This window comes from Panicum hallii, chromosome 7, assembly GCF_002211085.1.
Source record: "Panicum hallii strain FIL2 chromosome 7, PHallii_v3.1, whole genome shotgun sequence".
Classification (NCBI taxonomy): Eukaryota; Viridiplantae; Streptophyta; class Magnoliopsida; order Poales; family Poaceae; genus Panicum; species Panicum hallii.
The window spans coordinates 30,906,395-30,925,224 of record NC_038048.1 but is presented as its reverse complement, the minus strand read 5'-3'; the positions used below and the strand labels follow the sequence as shown (position 1 = coordinate 30,925,224).

Genomic DNA, 18,830 nt, shown 5'->3' with positions numbered 1-18,830 from the left:
GTTGTGAATCTAAATGCACATCCTCAAAAGTTCAGGAATGGTTTGCCGTGAACCACATGACGACTTATATTTTTGGTATTTTCTTTTTCACATTTTGATGTTTGTTTCTATAGACTTTTGAATAATGTTTCAATAGACGAGACGTCATTGCATAATTGTTTTTTTGTAATAGTTATGACCAGAAGGAAAAGTAGTAGTGTCATGGAAGAAGACTGGAATGGTCAAATACTAAGAAAATAAACTGAACGTGTAACCACGGTGCAAGATTTTCCACTGCTAATTTTTCAATGGACTTTTTTTTTCAAAAAGAAAAGTAAAAGGAAAAAAAACGAAGCGTAACATGACTACGTCTATGTGCAGTCAATAGGTTTGACCATGTGAAAATGTCCATCCTCCACCACCAATCTGTACACTAAAACCAAATGAATATTTAGGCTAATAATTGCATGCTTTGAAATGCCTTCTGCACAGGAGCTGTCTATCTTATTCAATTCAGGTTGCATTTGTAATTGTACGTAGCAGACCTGCCATGGAAACGGTATTTTCCGGTGTCTCCTCATCCAAATTTCATGCTAATAAGACCAGTAAGCTGTAGAATCGCGTACGCCACTTGTGAGGAAAACCCACATTAATTTTGTGCTTCTAAGAATCCATGCTAATTTTAGATCAATTGCATTAAGTTTAACTATGGGTTAGGTTATATTTGAACCAAAATATTTTTTTTGGATACATGGCTTAAATAATAATTCAAGTGTTAGGGTGAATAAAAAAATGGTTAAAAAATTTCAGCCATAATTTATTGAATTTTGGTCTTTTTGCTCCCCACACCTCTAACCCTGTTAAAAATATAGACATATCAGGTACACGAACATTAGGTGTGGGGAGACTTTGTTCAAATTTGAAGAAATTTGGAGTTTCTAGTCAAATTTCATGTTTTTCGACCGTGCGAGGGGAGGGTTCTTTGTTCTTTTAATAGTTTTCCTCGCTGCCACGAGTCACACAGCAAAATTATTCCTTCCCCCGGCCGATCCTCAAGAATATAATCCGACGGGGATCCCGTGTTTTAAACCCCGCGTGGGCTGACCAAAATTCGCACAAAGCTTGGACCCTCAAACTGCATGCATGTCAAGAAACTGAACGAGTCTGCCTCCCTCGCTGCCACGTTTTCGAATCCTTGAGAGAACAGGAAGGAGAAGCCGCTGTCAGAGCAAGCAGGCAAGAAGAGCTCGGGACTTTCACGCCGTGCGACCGGACCGGCCGTGCATTCGTCCACCAACCGCCGGCGCCGCCATTGGTAGCTGTCGATACAAACGATGGATCGAGCAGCGAGCCAGAACCATCGTTCTTCTTGTGCCTATGATTATAGTATGCCCCTGGTACTGCTGGTGAATGACTAGCTAGGAACTGAAAACTAATGCTTATTAAGATCTCGTTCGTCACTACTTTCTTGTTGGAAACGAAAACTGGTAGAAGATCTCCTTGTAGAATTAATATGCTTGAATTCGCGCGGCATACTTAATTGGTGCTGGTTCAGAGGCTGGCTGGCTATCTCTTGAAAAACAATGTCGCACAAGAGAACATCCGTTTAATTTTGACCTAAAAAATGTTTACGAATTCCACATCCGCAGCGGATTCAGAAGCTGGCCGCTAGCTGCAGTTGGCTATGATGCTAGGTTCTGCAAGTTCTTGGATTCTTCCTCCTCCGGCGACTCAGAATGAAGCTGGCTGCCTGTGCTGCAACCGCATAGTCCATCGATCCAACAAATTTAAGCCCTGTGGATCGATCAAGACTCAAATCACGGTGGTCTAAACCGAGGTGTCAAGAAATTATTGAACGGGTCTCGTCTAGCTGTGGCGTACTCGATCGGCGTTTGAATAACCCGGCCTTCACAACACACCTGAACTAGTAGTGTAAAACTCGCACAAGGAAAAACGCAGGACTTTCAAGCTAGCCATATCAACTGACAGAAAATCGTACGTGCAGTGCAGTGCGAACAAACAACTGGACTGCTATATAAACGCAACGCGCGAGCTCACCATGCACAAGATACACGAATATAATGAAGAGAGACAAGCCGACTGAAACCCGAAGCTAGCTGCTTCACCCTCTCTTAAAATTTTTGTCTCAAGTACAGTAGTACATCGGCAAGCAGGCGAGGCGATGACGACGGCGAGGATGGTGAGGGCGGCGCTGCTGCTCCTCCTCGTGGTGCAGGTCTTGATGAGTGCCCTCGCCGCCGCGGCGAGGCCGCTGGCGGGGGAAGGGATGATGCACGGCTTGCTGGAGGACGGGATCGGGATGGTGACGCAGATACTCGGCGCAGCCAAATCAGGGCCCAACCCGCCCTCGCACTGCTGCAACAAACCGTACGTTAAGCATATATAGAAAGCCTGAATATACATATATATATATATTATATGCACCTTTGGGTTTTCTTTTTCTGTTTTGCCCATACATACACTGGATTATTTTTCACGATTGTAAAGGTCATAAACCCAACCTTCTGTACATATTGGTTCAAGGTGAAAAGTTCACTATGTTCAAATGACATAGTGTTAAGTGTCTCTGGAGAAGAGTTTGAGTTCCAAGTTAAAATTGTGGGTTTAAATTTTCAATATGGGAGTTCAAACTTGGCAACTATGAATTCATTTTTATGCTATAAGTGCCTAAAAGTTAAATTCTCTAATTGCGAGCTAACTCCATGGGTGTGAAATCCACAGTTGGTTTTACTTTGATGTCAGGGCAACAGGGACAGCAATGGATGGCGCATGTCTAAATTAATTATTTTTCATATACACTTATTTAAAGGAAGTCAAGATAACTATTGTTAAGATAACCTGTAGATAAACCATCGTCACCAAGTACAGCTAAATATACAAACAAATGTACGATAATTTTATTTTATATCCTTGCCAATGATGAGGCATAATCTGCAAGTCACAAGAACATCATTTATGATTCATCATTATACTACTACCCCAAAGCATTGCTGAATCGGCAGTATTTTTAAAACATTGAATATATATTTTGAGAACAATGCTAAATATATATTGGCAACCATAGAAGAACATATTCACTGGTCTACCAGAGGGGTACAAGAATCAGAACTCTGAACCTGAAAGCAAACAAAATGTAGACACCATTTATCCAAGCAACGTCTCACTACCTCAATTCTACATGAGACATCTCCAAATGCCTCTGGATAGATCTGCATTAAGTTGATCCATGTTATTCAAGTGAGCAAGAGTTGGCAAATGAAAGAAATTAATAAATTGCAGATGAATCAAGTAGAAAAAAACAGTTTGTCTACAAGCATTCTCTAATAGGTCAGATGGACACTGATTACTTTGATGGATACACCGATGCAGGATTTAAAATATTCTATTCAGGTGTAAAATCTTCTAGAAACACATACCCTAAGTCCTACGGTACATCCTCGTTACCATTGACTGCCTCCACGGCTAGAGCTCCACAAAGTCTGTACACCACCACAAAAATAACTGAATCCACTCATTTTTCTTAGCTAAAAACTACAGCATCAAAAGCATCTATACCACAATTCATGTTGAATTGACAAAATCTAAATTTTCTTGAGAAAAGATGCTGGTTGGCTCTAACTTTTAAGCTAGCAACATGAGCACAACACATGTATAATGTAAAGCTCTTCAAGAAAAAATGATGAAAATATTTTGAGGGTCCCAACTTCAATTATAATAATATTACTGCCAGATTTAGTAAATTAAGAGGAGATGAACCTATAATTGCATTCTTCAGAAATAGGAAAGGATCTCAAACTATGACTATGATGAAAATTAATATTCCTACAACTTATAGGCTATAGCCATTTGACAAATATGAAATAGAACAATATTAGGTGATACCTATACATGGCAGGATGGCAGCGAATCTCGGTGAAATCTGATACACTTTAGAAGATTCAAAACATATAGGGCCTGCAAATAATAAGCTTAGAATTTTTTCTCGAACTACGTGGAAGAGCTGCGTGTCATTTCATTTAAGGTAGGTAAAAAGTGTACACGAGTCTAGGAAGACCCAACCCGAGTACAAAAACAACACCCTCCACACCTACACAACAGAGCTGAGAATTAGATAATTCCCTGTGGTTTCACATTTTAAAATAATATTTTCCCTTGTAACACCAAAAATTTGGCATCACATAGCACTAAAAGAAAGAAAAACTTCAGCTACCTTTGAAAAGAAAATATGTAGGTTATCACTTCATATCTAACTCAATTATGCACGACCACAAACATACTGCTAGAAAAATGGTGTTACCTATGCTAAGAAGAATTAGAGTTTGGGGTTGATGTAAGCAAATAGCACCTTCATTTTCTCGGAATTTTAGGTTTCTGTACCAAACAAAGAGCTTTAAAATTGTCAGGAAGCATTATTCCTGACAGATTATGAAAGCTATCAATTGAATGCATGAAAGCTTACTCGAAAATTTCTTGTTTCAGTACATCAGGACCTGAATAAGATTGTCCATGTACAATCTGAAATGTTGCCTTGCAGTGGTTAATATTCATTACTCAGAATGAGGCTCTTTTACTCAAGCATTGGTCATACTTGATTTAGTAATTTTGTAACACTACTTCACATTGTATCAATGGGTCAGAGCATATCCATGCATGGATCATGATATTTCTATGCAGCCCTCATATTTGATATTACATTGACACCAGATGGCCAAGTTTGTATCACACTTGTCTCATGAACACACTCTGCATGACACAGTTCATCTCCACCAAAAAGAAAGGGGTTAGCTATTCAGAAAAAGAAGTACTCTACCTTAGAAAGGTAGCCAAATCGATGGCAAGATGTAATAGCTGAACCCTCAATGGCTCAATCCACCCCTTTCCCTCTAATTGCTGGCATTGCTGTTGCCCCCATGTAGCTCTACTCCCATCTTGTCCTGAATGGCTTTGTGCATGCCCCCATTTTATTAATTGGAGTACCCACGGCATGCACACAAGAAGAAGAAAAATGAGTAAATAACATGACAATCATACCAACCATGCATTCCATCAAATAGGTGCTGCGCACAGGCCACAACAATAATCAAGAAGCTCGGTAACACACTGACCTTGAAGACCTGTGGTCATAGGAGACGGGCATGATCTGCAATGTGCCGGGATGCAACCGTTCGTGCGTGCCCCGAGATATCGCAGCGGCAGTAACGGATGACATACTCACCAGCAAGTGAGTTGCACCGCGCCATCGGACTCACCCCGCGGGAGCCGCAGCCCGCTGCTGGGCTCACCATCCAGGGCCACGCTCCGTCCCCGCGGCACACCCTGCTGCCGAGAGCCATGTTTGGGAAGCGAGAGGGAGCCCGTCGGCGGAGTGGAAGGAGCTGAGTCGCGGGCGATGCAGCGTGCTGGCGCCGCTTGGAGCGCGGGGGCGGAGGTGGCCGGAGGATGATGGGCCGCCAACAAAGCGCAATGATGGCGGAGGAAGCGGCGGCGGGTGATGGGCGCGGACGGAGGCGAGTCCGTGAGAGGGGAGGGCAGCATCGATGGCACAAAAATTACCATCTCGTACTAACAATGGTAGTCGTGCGATGGTAGTCCAATTTTTAGTAGTACCTGCTCGATGTGGCCCTGCGGGAAGTTGAAAACGATGTCACCGGGGCACGGAACGGTGACGGCCGTGGGCAGCGATTGCGCAGAGAACCGTGGCGAGTGGCGGCCCTTCGATCCGTGCAACTTGAGGTTGGCGATTCCGGGTTCGAGGGGCGGCGTCGTTGGGCAGCCGGCCGGGAGCGGAGAGAGATTGGACATCTTGCACGGCGAGCGGCACGGCGCGGCATGCGACGTCGACCCGAGGAGGGCCGCGCGTCGCTCCGGACGCGGGTAGGGTGGCGGCCTCAACCCGAGGCGGGCCACTGGCGATCCGGACGCTGCTGGGACGGCAGCGGGCGTGGAGGCGGCGTGGCTCGCGCGCTGATCTGGACGCAGCGGGGACGGCGGCGCAGCGGCGATCTGGACATGGCGGGGACAGCGGCTTCGACCCGAGGCGGCGAGATGGCGATCTGGGCGCGGCGAGGACGGCGTCGTGGAGGCGGCTGCCGAGCGGTGGGGCTGTGTGCGTGCCTGCGTGGAGGAGAATGCGGGGGCGCTGACGAGGAAACGAAGAAGGAAAGGGGTGTGGCGGCAGTATCGAACGGCTCACGCTGATCCGTGGCAGAACGACGACGGGCAGGTGCGAGGGTCGCAAAAAAAAAAAAATTATCCCCTAATTAGTTTTTTTAGTAGAGATGAAACGTGTTTAGTTGGCTGTCTGCAGTTGTTGAGACAGGAGATATTTCTTTTTTTAAAAAAAACATGTGCAGTGTTTTGGCTATATATTACATGAATTTTTTCAATGGCTGATTTCCATTTAAAATGATATAAACATACACTGTAAAACAAGTAAACAACCATTAAAAGGGGAATTTAAAATGTTATTAGTGGTTCTGTTTCGCCTATTCCAAAATCCGTGCAGGTGCAGCTATGTTTCGCGTAGACTAAACTTTTGGTCTCCCCATGTTTTTTTTTTCATTTAGGACCCTGTGGAATATATATATATATATATATATATATATATATATATATATATATATATATATAGTGGCAGCTTCAGCTCAAATTACAGGTAGGCGGAGGCACCTGAAAAATTTAGCCAATGCTAGTAATTAATGGGACCTCATACATACACATCCCATGCATATTTACAATTTTAAACCACAATCACACGAAGACTCAAGATTAGCGAGTGAACAAGCTGAGGGAAGATCATAGCGTCAGTGCTTGTTAAACAATGATTGTTGGGGACGATCTTCAATGGAATCTTTGTTCTTGCAGTTTGAAGTAGGCGGTTGATGAATGGAAAGCTTAATGCTGATCTTTGTGGAATGCAACGTCATTCATGCATGACAACAATACCCGATCAAAGCTTCTCCCTAACAAAAATGACAGCTTAAATTCACCCCTAGAAAAACCACAGTTTCAAGAACGTACCTAGCTTATGCAGTAAGATTTCTTGTGTTGGAACTTGCACATATAACTTGGCACAAGTACTCGTATTTTTCTTAATTTATTCTAGAATTAACTAACACAGCTAGAAAAACGACCCATGAGCGTCTATATTTGTACTGTTTTTCAAAAAAATAAATTGTGAAGCTAGGTATTCGTGGAGCTGAAGCTGAGGTTGGATTGGTGATGTTTTGGTAAATAACAGGAAGCATTAGTACACTGGCTTGAAGTTCATTGACGAATCCTGTTGGAGAAACCAAGCTCTCCCCACTTTTTCTTAAAAAGAAATAAGATCTCCCCACTTCATCTTGTCGAAAAAAGAGAGTCACATTATTCCCTTTATCGTGAGAAAATATCATGTATTTTATTTGACCTAAAGCGCACTAGAAATCAAACAATGACCGATCGACATGTGCTGTAATAGAATCTTTGCTCTTACAGTTGAAGTAGCCTGTCGAAAGCTTCCCAAGTGCGTTGGTTGGTCTCTTGTTTGTTCATCCTGTTCCATTATTTGCCGGGCAGTGGCAGAAGAATCGCTCAACAACAAAACATGTGCTAATCAGGGTTTACAATTTCTGTAAATAAAATTTATCGGACCATATTGATAAATGCGAAATATCAGGAACATCGGATAAAAAATTCTAAAAAATATTTTTTATAATTTTGCTAGAAACAATCTGTAAAACACCATACATCCCAATTTTGTGTATAACAATAAAGAAGTATGTCAATGTATCACAAGTTTAACATATTAGTTGATTCATTATACAAAATTTCGGTAAAAAAAGATTTATCGCTCCACAACGATAAACACAATATATTGGAAATTTTGCCAAAATTTCGGCGAAAAAGTTTTCCCTGGTGCTGATCATGTGCTGATTTGTGCATTAATCTCTAGCAGAAACAAACATGGTACTGGTTCGGAGCTGCCACACAGATCGGGCATTGTTGAAGAGAAGCTTTGATCGGGCATTGTTGTTCTCTTGTTTGACCAGGAAAAAGGAAAAAAAAACTTTCCAAAGCCAAAGCACGCTGAACACGCAGACACATAGTATATATATATAGTGTTGACTGCGCACTTGGTGGCTCGTGCAAGTTTCTGGGACTCTTCCTCCGGCGACTGACGGTCGAGCTGCCTGCCGCTGCGAGCCTGCGAGTCCAGCTGCAACACGTACACGCAAAACCGAAGCAAAGTCTATCGATCTGAGCTTGTTCGCAGCGGCGTAAACCGGAATGTCAAGAACATGAGCGAGTCTCGCACGATTTCCTTGCTTTTCTCAAGTCCTCACGTACGTTTGAATTCTTCACAACGCACAGGAAATCTCAGTGTAGAACAAGCAGCAGGAAAAACGCAAGACTTTAATTTGATGAAGCATTGGACTGCATCAGAGACGTACATCTGAACGTCCGGCTGACCGGCGACCACCCAATGCCTCTATATAAGCACGACCACCATGCAAAAAAACACAAGTTCGAACTGGACCTCAGGCTCGAAAGCAGGATAGCACTCTTGTTTCTCCCTTTGCGAGTTTGCGTCGCCTGAAATTCTGGCAGCGGCTATAGCTCTCACGGCGACGTCGGCGAGGATGGCGATGTCGGCGCTGCTGGTCCTGTTCCTTCTGCAAATCCTGAGCGTGCTTGCCGCGGCGGCGAGGCCGCTGGCGGGGGACGACGGGTCCGCCGGCTGGCTGGACGACGGGCTCGGTGCGGTGTTGGAGATATTCCGTGCCGCCAAATCTGGGCCCGGCCCGCCCTCCCACTGCTGCAAGTAGTCGTTGAGCTTAGAAGCCTTTAATTTAATTGAAGCTTGCACTTTCATTTCAATCTAGTGCAAGTTAGATTTAAGTAGTTTAAGGGCTGGAAACGAAATGAAGTTATTGTAATTACCATAGCATGTAGTTCATGTTTGTCCGGGAAATGTGCAATTATTTCGTTCAATTGTTTGGAAACAGAATCGGTTTCAAAATTCTAATACAGTTTCGTTGGTCCATCTCTCCTTTCGGCAGCCTGCCGAAAGACGGGAGCAAAAGTTGATTCTACTGACGGGGCTGTTAAGTGCAATTGGGAAAAGTCGTTTTAGTCCTTAGCCACATGTGTCCTACTCGTAGTCCTGTCAGTACGCCATCCTCCTCGTTGCTCTTTGCAAAATTTTTTTGAAACACTACTCATCTCTATAAATGCACGCACTTAACTTCACCTTTATAACTATTTTCGAGATAACGAGTCAGAAGATCTTCGAGATTGATGAAATCATCACAGACACTTCTCTATCGACAGGCTCTACATCTACCACTGAAAGAATAGCGTCTCTGCTGAGTCGAGAACTTAAACTCGGATAAGCAGATTTCGACGTAAGAAACCTTATCAGCTGATCTATGTCTAGTTCATTACTCTTTGCATCCTTAATTATCAGCTGATCTATGTCTAGTTCATTACTCTTTCCATCCTTAATTGTTGTCATCTGCTTTTTCTTTTGATCAAATTTGACGGCGAGAGAGCTGGTGTGAAACCCCGTTTGCCACCGAGCATGACCACCACCGGTCGCTGTGACCGGCCGCACTTGTGGTCTCCCTGCCGGGGTTCCTGGCTTCCTGCTCCCTCCCTCCGCCTGGCGCCATGGCGACCAAGAGTTTCAGTTTCCGGCCGGCCGACTCACAGAGATTCGTGTTTCAGCTTCACAAGTCGCCGCCGCCGGCCGGCCACCGTGTACATGCAAGCGCAGGTCAGAGGAAGAAAATCTGCCCGTGCCCAACAAGGCAAGCATGCATTGTCGAAACATCTTGTCACTCCACGTGCATCAATCAAGTTGTTGGAAATAAAAGATACTACTCGTGTATTCTCTTGTTTGACCGAAAGCGCAAAAGAAAAAAAATTCAAAGTCTTTTAACGGACAGACACCTAGCTTGTTCCGACATTTGAAGCACGCATCATGCATGCGGCGGGAAACTTCACAAAGTCCGGTTCTTGCATTGTGTGATGTGGCACAGCGATCAGCTAGTCTACCACGTAACCTTTTTCAGCGAACGAATAAGAAAAAAAAAGAGAATGATTTATCACGTAATGCTACAAGAATACAAGTCAAACTGTATAAAGTACTATTTGAATAACACGTTTCACCCCAAAATCTCTGGAGTAGCAATATTGAATTACTAATGTTGTTTCATGTGCTACAAATCATGTAGAATACTCTATCTATTTTTTTATAATTTGTAGAAACAGATTAATATATTTCATTTGTAAAGAACCTAACCAATCGAGCTGCTACTCGGTTTCAATTTGATTCTTTTGTTTGAAGCATGCAGCCAGAAACTTCACCTTGCTTTTTCAAAGAATGAATGAACAATTTTCTTTTTGAGGGGTGAATGAATGAATAAATAAAAGAGCTCAACGTATCACGTGTCCTACAAGTCAAATAGTATACAGTATTTGACTAAAAATTTTGTACATCCCAAATTCTTGCAATAGCACTGTTAAATTACTGATGTCATTGCATATTGCCATAAGTCATATAGAGTACTCTACGCTATCAAACAAACGGGATCTACATTCCCATCCCTTTCTTATCTCTTTCTTCTCCCCTATTCTTCTTCCTGCTCGTTCAAACCCCACCCTTTCTCCAGCTTTGATGGCCGCCATCACGTCATCTACCAACCGCCCGTAGCACTTTGAAAGGAATCGGTACTCGTAACCTAACAGAGGGAGGGGGTGAATTAAACTAATTTAAAACCTTAACCTATGGCTCAAACTAGTTAGCATAAAATATAAGCTAAAATATATTATCTAGATGTGTAACTAGGGTTCAACTAGTGTGAAAACCTTATCCCAGAAAGTTTTGCAACCTATAGCCAATCCTAGCAAGATACTACACTAAAAAAGTAAAGACCTAAAAGATTGTCATAAGAAATGCGGAAGGTTAAAAGTAAGGGATGAGAGGAAGCAAACTCTTGATATGAAGATTTATCCCATGGTATCGGTAGGCACAAGGCCACCTCTAGTCCACGTTGTTGAAGCACTTACTAAGAGTATTGCTTTTCGGTCACCGAGTCTCTTCCGAGACTTTTCTTAGACTCGCCACCAAGGCTCTGGTCAAGTCCCCGGTCACCTCGATGCTGTCTCCACTAAGGAGCTCTCCATGAAGGAAGGGGGTCTCCACGTCCCCCGCACAAAGCCGTCATCGCCGCTCCAAACCAAGATAGAAGGTCGATGACTTGCCGGTGAGTCACCAAGACTCCAAAGGGCTGGCACTCCGAGATACAACTTGTGGTTCACTCAAGAACCAGCACATAAGATAGCAACGCCTTGCTCTTTAATTCTCTCTAGAGCTAATCCTAGCACTAACACTCTTAAAGCTTGTGCTAAACCTAAGGATATGATCAATGAGCTTTTGGGTGGCTTGGAGAACTTCTTCATAGTGTGGGTAGCTTCTCATGAACTCAAGCAACCTCAAATAAGCTAGGGTGAGGCCTTATATAGGCTAGAGGGCAGCTCATAGCCGTTGCTTGCTTTCCTGTCTGCCAGAAAAGCATAAAGCGTTTGTTAAACCGGTCACAGCCGTCGGTTGAACCGGTCACTCTGAACTTGCATACTGGATGTTGCACTCCTGTCTGCCACGCCTGCTTTTGCTTGCATCATTGCACCGATGCACCATCGGTTCAACTGGTGCTGAAAACCTTCAGGCTTATGCAACTCCAAATGCTTCTGCATCAATAAACTACCAATGCACCGACACTTGATTCAAGAGCGTCAGTTCAACCAGTGCCTCTAGCACTTTTCCACTTGATCGCCATGCCTTCTCCTCATTGCACCGACGCCTCCCTTCTTACAGTGTTGGTTCAACCGGTGCTAATGACTTGATTACGGTAGCACCACCCCAATGCACCGGTTGGTTCATTTTCTAGGACATCGGTTTAACCGGTCGCCTATTTCGTGTTGCACCTTATCCAAATCATCGCTACGGTCACTTGAACACCTCAAATATGCAAGAATTGAAAAATTAAACCACTTACACTTGTTTGGATGCTTAACGCCATCCAATCTTGAACTTGGCCTCCCCCTAAGTTCATGGTTTCCCCCTTAGTTTCTCCCAAATTATTGAATTGGGTATTGGGTTTATTTGTTAGATTTCTTGTACCCCAAACCTTGCTTGACCACTATTTCTCCCCCATATTCGCCCATCATTGCTTTGATTCCACACTTCAACTCCTTTGGAATCAAATCACCTAAAAAGATCTAGTAAAATAATATAGCTCAAAGGGAAAATATAGTAGCCTAGGGAGTTAGCTTCATGAAACATGATCCATATAAGATGATATCAATGAAGATACCATTTTGATGCTCACTAGAATGGATCACAAAATCATGAAACTAGCATAACATGAGCTAAGCTTTCCACAAATGTGTGCATGAAATGATAATGTGAAAAATCAAGTGCACAACTAGATATTTGAAACAAGAAAGCTTAGATCATATCATGCATGGAGGTAGCTCTAAAAGATCAAAGAATTGAAAATGATACCAATGGAAAGAGTTTGAACCTTGCATACCTCTAGGGGATTTGTTATCTTGATTGTACCACTTGAAAGAAGTTGCTTGAGAGGCACTTGGTACACCAAGGTGAGCAAATGTATGAGCACATAGCCTATAAACTTAGATATGAAGATTTAAATTCGATAGGGCATTACTCCATATGCATGAAAGCACAAATATTACTCTTATCATGCCTATAGAGCTGTTAATTCACATTGAGAGTGAACAACATTCTCATAGTATGATTGCATCGGAAACACGCCGTCGAGAGACTACAAAGGATAAGCTTGGAACTTGTTAGTCTCCAAAATCACAAACCATATGATGAGCTCCCCCTAAATGTGTGCATTTAGTGTTTGAATCACCAATTAAATGTATGCACATTGTTTTTTATAACAATAGGAAGCTTACCCTATAGCTTGTGTTCATGGTACAAAATTGAAACACATACCTTATGAAGTCCATGTACCATGAAGGTGAACACCGTGTAGTTTTTTTACATACTTATCAAACCATGTAGGTTGCTCATGGGTTAAAGCAAGACACAAGCAACCTACCATATCTAGATAACACTAGAAAATGCAACGCATGCATACAATCTAGCAAAGGCAATGGAGCTACATGATGCTTGAATTGAAACTAGCTACCATTACCTTATGAGGAACTTGGGCAACGAATGTACAATCTTGTGAGCTTGACTTCTTTGCTTGATTCTTCTCATCATCTTGTAAGCCAAGCCTCTAAATCCCTAGAAGCCGATCTTCGGGCTTCAAGTATCCTTTGGAACCCACACCATTTGACGCCCCTTAATGTTGGTGATAACTTCCTTGGGCATCCAAATGGAGCGGTTCCAACTCCAATCCTTCTTCCCAACCTTGTGGGCAACCACCTTGTCATTGCTCTTCTTCTTGATGACATAGGTGGTGCTCTTGCTCTTTTTGGGTTTGGTGTAGATGAGAGAACTCTTGATAGTGAAGCTCTTCTTGTTCTTCTCATTCGGATATGCATTTTCACTGTAATTTGGGTATCTTGTTAGCGATTTGGACCATCTTGTATATGGATTGGACTCCATCTATAAGACCTAGAAATCCTACAAATTTGAGCTCACAAACTCGTTAGTCCCACTGACTATGTTGTCACACAATCACCAAAATCAAAATAATAGCTTAATGGGACCATGTTTTTTACATGCTTCCACCCTGTCCTTCCAAACCCTCCCGCCCTTACCTCCAGCACTGGCCACTCTTACCTACAGCACTGGTCACTAGTTGTCCTACACTGTCCTTGATCGGCGGCGCCCCCTCCCTCCAAGCCCAGCGGCCACACATCATCCAAATGCCTCTAGGATGGCCAAACATGCTTCCCCTTCCGCCGACAAAGCATCAGAAACTGAAGGCGGACGACCCGATCCTGCCAAGACCGCCTGTCCATCACTGTCTCTGATGATGAAACCCCATGCTCCATCCTTCTCAGTAGCTCTAAACGTGCCATCAAAATTAAGCTTGAGTACATCAACTGGTGGAGGCTGCCAGGATTTCCTCCCAGAAACAGGCGACTGAATTGGTTTGGGGCGTGCTCCACCACATTCAGAAACCACCTCATGGGCGCAAAAACTGATAGCTTCCATTGTTTTGATTTGTTCTCCTGCGTTGCACTAATTCCATGCATTCCACCAGGCCCACAATAGGCCAATGACAGAGAGCTTATCTGACTCATTCATAGAAAGAATGTGATTGACCACTTCCTCTGCGTTATTCAGGGACAGTAGCTGAATGCGTGTGTCCTCTAAATTCATATGACTCCAAAACTTCTTAACCACCTTGCACTTCAAAAAGCAGTGACCACCATCCTCATCCAAACGCCAGCAGACTGGACATTTGGTATCTATTTCCATACCTCTTCTCATAATGTTCATGCGCAGTGGTAAACTATCATGCCCCAATCTCCACCAAAACAGCTTCACCTTTGGCGGGCAAGTTAACTTCCACAACTTTTGCCAGCGTACACCACAATCTCCCTCAAGCATGGAGCTCGAGTTGCCCACATGCCTCGTCCGTTCTCTTTCTTTTGTATCCTCTACAACGTGATAGGCCGATTTTACAGAGGAGACCTTTGTCATCAAAGTGCGAAGCCAGTGTATCCTCCCTTCCATGCTTGATGGGGATGGCCAGAATATGTTTAACATCCTCTTCCAAAAGATCTCCCTGATAATTTCCTTGTCCCACGAGCCCAAATATGGATCAATGAGATCAGACACCTTATTGTATACTGTCCTTCCCCTGGGCGTAACTGGTCGACACAAGACGCCATTTGGTATCCAAGCATCACCCCAAATATTTATCTTTGAGCCATCTCCAACTCTACAAATCAGTCCTTTTTCAGTGCTTGCAATCCACATACAATACTCCTCCATGTAAGAAATGCCGGGTTTTTCTACAGCTGTCAAAGGATCACCATTCTGATAGTATTTTGCCCTTAAAACCTGGGCACATAGCGAGGTTGGATCAATTATGAGATGCCACCCCTGCCTGGCCAGCATGGCCAGGTTGAATAGATGCAAATCTCTGTACCCAACTCCTCCCTTCCTCTTACGCTTGCACAAACGTTCCCATGACAACCAGTGCATTTTGTTTTCCTTGTCCTGATGCGACCACCAGTAACGGCAGACCATCGAACCAATCTGATCACACAGAGTCTTTGTAATATCGAAACATGACATAGCATATGATGGTATAGCTTGGGCAACTGCTTTGATGAGAACCTCCTTCCCGGCCTTGGACAACAGCTTCTCCTTCCACCCCTGAATCCTCTTTCACACCTTATCCTTCAAGTACGAGAAAGCTGGAGTGCTGGAGTTCCCTATGTAAACCCGAAGACCAAGGTACTTGATGGGTCCAGAGACCCGGGGTCCCCAGCGGGCCCACTTCCTACTGGAACTCTAGATGGCCTGAGACCACGCGTGCATCAAACGGGCGCCCTCGTGGGCCGTGACATTCTCCAGGCCATCCGGGCCCACAGTCCGAACCGGTCGGGACCGGTCGGCTGGAGCCTCGGGCCGCGTCCCCGACTGAGGGGACAATCAAGGCCTAGGTCCATACTATGGTCCTGACCAAAGACGCCAACCAAACTCCGCGACGCACGTGTCACTTTCCCTGACTGATGAGGTCGGGGGCCGCCCGGACCTCGCACACGGACGCACCAGAGTCAACTACCGTACAGGCCAACCACTCCTCCACGGGGGTTACAGTCCCCTCAGTTGCCGCAGTGGGGGGACACTATTCCACGTGCCCGTCCTCGCGAAGGGATAGGACGCAACGTCATCACGAAGCGGCGGACACGCCTCCATCACAATGGAGTGACGGGGCGTAGTGCCAGGGATGGAGCGTGACTATCGTACCATACTTATCATCGTACACTCGCCCCCGACCGACGGGGCATGACGCATAGGGATAAGATAAGACGGCCACCCCATGATGCAAGACTTGGACGATGGTCATTAAAAGGCCCCGAATGACAAAGCTGGTGACTCCGACCGGTGAAGCAAAGAACACTCTCTCTTTCTACCTCACTCTTTCTACCTTTAGTTCCCCTATAATGGAGACCACCCTTCGGACGATAAAAGGGAGGGTTATCCGCCTAGGAAAAACATTCTTGACAGATCTCGATCATACCACATCATCCACTCGCAAGCTTGTAACTCCCGAAACCCTCACGAGCACCTGGGCTCAAGCAATACAACCGACTGACCCCCAACTGGATGTAGGGCATGATTGCCTTAACCAGTATAAATCTTGAGTCATTGTGTGCTAGGCCATCTCCGATCACAACATGCGATATACACTTCAAGTAGGTTTAGTTGTCGGCCACTTCCGGGACCGACAGTTTGGCGCCGACCGTGGGGAGCGCATCGTGCGTCTACTATCCCAGCAATTAGATGGCCTTCATCTCCGACACGTCCAGCCTCACGAGCCTGAGCAATATGATTCACTTCGGTTTATTGGAGTTTTCCATGGCCTCGCACATTGGACTATGGGAACCCCCTGTCTTCACACCCTTCCCGGCTTTCCGCTTTGGAAACTTAGACTTCATCGCCTCTCGGCACGCTCCGCCTCCGCGAGGAGGCCACTCCTCTGATGTCGCTCAAGGGAGATACTACCTCAACCGACTTATTGGCTGACCTCGACACCGATGCGCTTGCGCGGCGCATTGAGCTCATGCTCCATGCCAACCCTTCAGAGAGTAAGTTGGACTTGCTCCTCTTCTCGCTGTGCCACATTTTCCGCCAACTCTTTGGAAGGACCTCGCTGTCCCCGCCACGCTCGTTGCATGGACGGTCCCTGTTTGGCCTCACAAACTCCACGAGCGTGTATGCCAGGGAGCTCCAGAAGATCATGTCACCGCGCCCGCCCGTGACCGAGTTCATGGGCATGACGGGGTATGGTGCCGCCTTATTCCATGATCTCTTCTCTGACGACAACCTCTTGGGCAAAGGCTCAAGCGTCATTGACCTGTTGCCCCTTGGCTATCCTGCACTGTGGGAATGCACCATGGCGGACGAGCAAGGATTACAGCAGGTCCTGGTGGAGACCGAGAATACGCACACCCTGCCAGACCCGCGCGCGCAGGCTCTAGCTAATGCCCAGGCACATGACGAGGACTTACGCCAGGGGTGGCAGCTCTAGCCGCCGCTCGCGTTGGTGCACTCCCGATGCAACTCAGAGCCAAATGCTCATGACATTGCGGGCGGTGCGCAAGCACGCACCCGTCAAGTCCAGCAGGCCATCATCGTGGACGCAGGCCGGGAAGAACATCACCGCCGCAGCGATGCTCCTGTGCAACCTGCCTGAGCCAGCAGACCCTCAACAGCAGAAGCTCCACCGCAACATCCGGATGTTAATGGAGCGTGCCGCTGTGCAGCAGGCAGAAAGCTCCGCGTCATTCCACTAGCACGCGGCCTCCTGCCCAGTCGAGGGGGGGAGGTAGGCTTGCGGCGGCCAAACCCCTCAGTTCACCAGTAGTAAGGGCTTCTATCCCAGGCGGGGTCATGACGCCGTGGCTGCGCCGTGCCCCGACCGGTGCCCGCCACGCAGCGCCCCCCGGTACGCGACCGGCTCGGGCCCAACTATGACACGCGCAGCATCATCTACTCGCGGCAACTGGCCCGCCGCGGCGCCAATGTCGACCGGGCCGCTGCGGACGCGGCTGAAGCCCACCAGCCCGAGGGAGAGCACGAGGAGGCACCCCCGAGGCGTGGTGGCCAACCGTTAGATCAGGACGATGACCGGAGCCCCAGTCCGGACGGCCTTAGCCCGTGGACCTTCGATCGTCGCATCCAGAAAGCGCCATTCCCACCGCGCTTCCGACCGCCTACTAACACTGCCAAGTACACCGGGGAGGCGAACCCCGATGTATGGCTGTAAGACTTCCGACTCGCTTGTTGGGCCGGAGGAGTGGGTGATGATTACTTCATCATCCAATACCTCCCCATCTGCGTCGGGGAGTAGGTTCGAGCGTGGCTCGAATTCCTACCACCCAACAACATTTGTAGCTGGGTGGAGCTCAAACAAATCTTTGTTGGAAATTTCCAGGGGACATACGTGCGCCCCGGAAACTCCTGGGACCTTAAGAGCTGCAAAAAGGAGCCTGGCGAATCCCTGCAGGACTACATTCACCTGTTGTCCAAGCAGTGCAATTTTCTCCCTGACGTCATCGACGCAGATATCGTTAGCGCGTTCCTCTCTAGGACCACCTGCAAGTCCCTCGTTCACAAGCTCGGCTGCTGGAAGCTGCGCACCACCCGCGAGCTCCTGGACATCGCCACGAATCATGCCTCTGGTGAGGAGGTGGTCGGGGCTGTCTTCACTGATGGTCGGGCCAAGGGCAAGGCCAAGCGGGAGGACCAGGGTGAGGGCCCCTCCTCAAGGCAGGAGAAAAGGAAGAAGGACGACTGACATCGCCTCAACTCACCAATGGACAGGTTGAAAGAGCAAATGGCATGGTCCTCCAATGACTCAAGTCTCGCATCTTCGACCAGCTCAAAAAGTTTGCTGGATGCTGGGTCGGTGAACTCCCAGTTATTCTCTGGAGCTTGAGGACAACTCTCGATCGATCCACGTGGTTCACCCCGTCTCTTGCTAACATACGAGTCAGAGGCTGTGCTACCCTCTGACTTATACTATGCCACCCTAAGGGTTGAAGCATTTGGCCCGATCAGGCCCATGAAGCTCAGCACAATGATATCGACTTGTTGGAGGAGGCACGGCAGACAA

The 18,830-nt window shown here is 46.3% G+C and overlaps 1 long non-coding RNA gene across 2 annotated transcripts; it reads right to left on the bottom strand.

The window, feature by feature from the left end:
- Window positions 1-2,216: 2,216 nt before the first annotated feature.
- On the bottom strand, window positions 2,217-4,971 carry LOC112901461. 2 transcript variants are annotated; one of them, XR_003230304.1, is made up of 5 exons: window positions 4,811-4,971; window positions 3,883-3,954; window positions 3,417-3,479; window positions 3,168-3,209; window positions 2,217-2,352 (listed from the first exon to the last, which is right to left on the bottom strand). It is a non-coding gene; the product is annotated as an uncharacterized LOC112901461 (long non-coding RNA). The 2 variants fall into 2 exon arrangements; XR_003230305.1 differs by lacking the exon at window positions 2,217-2,352 and having other exon boundaries at window positions 3,122-3,209.
- Window positions 4,972-18,830: the final 13,859 nt, after the last annotated feature.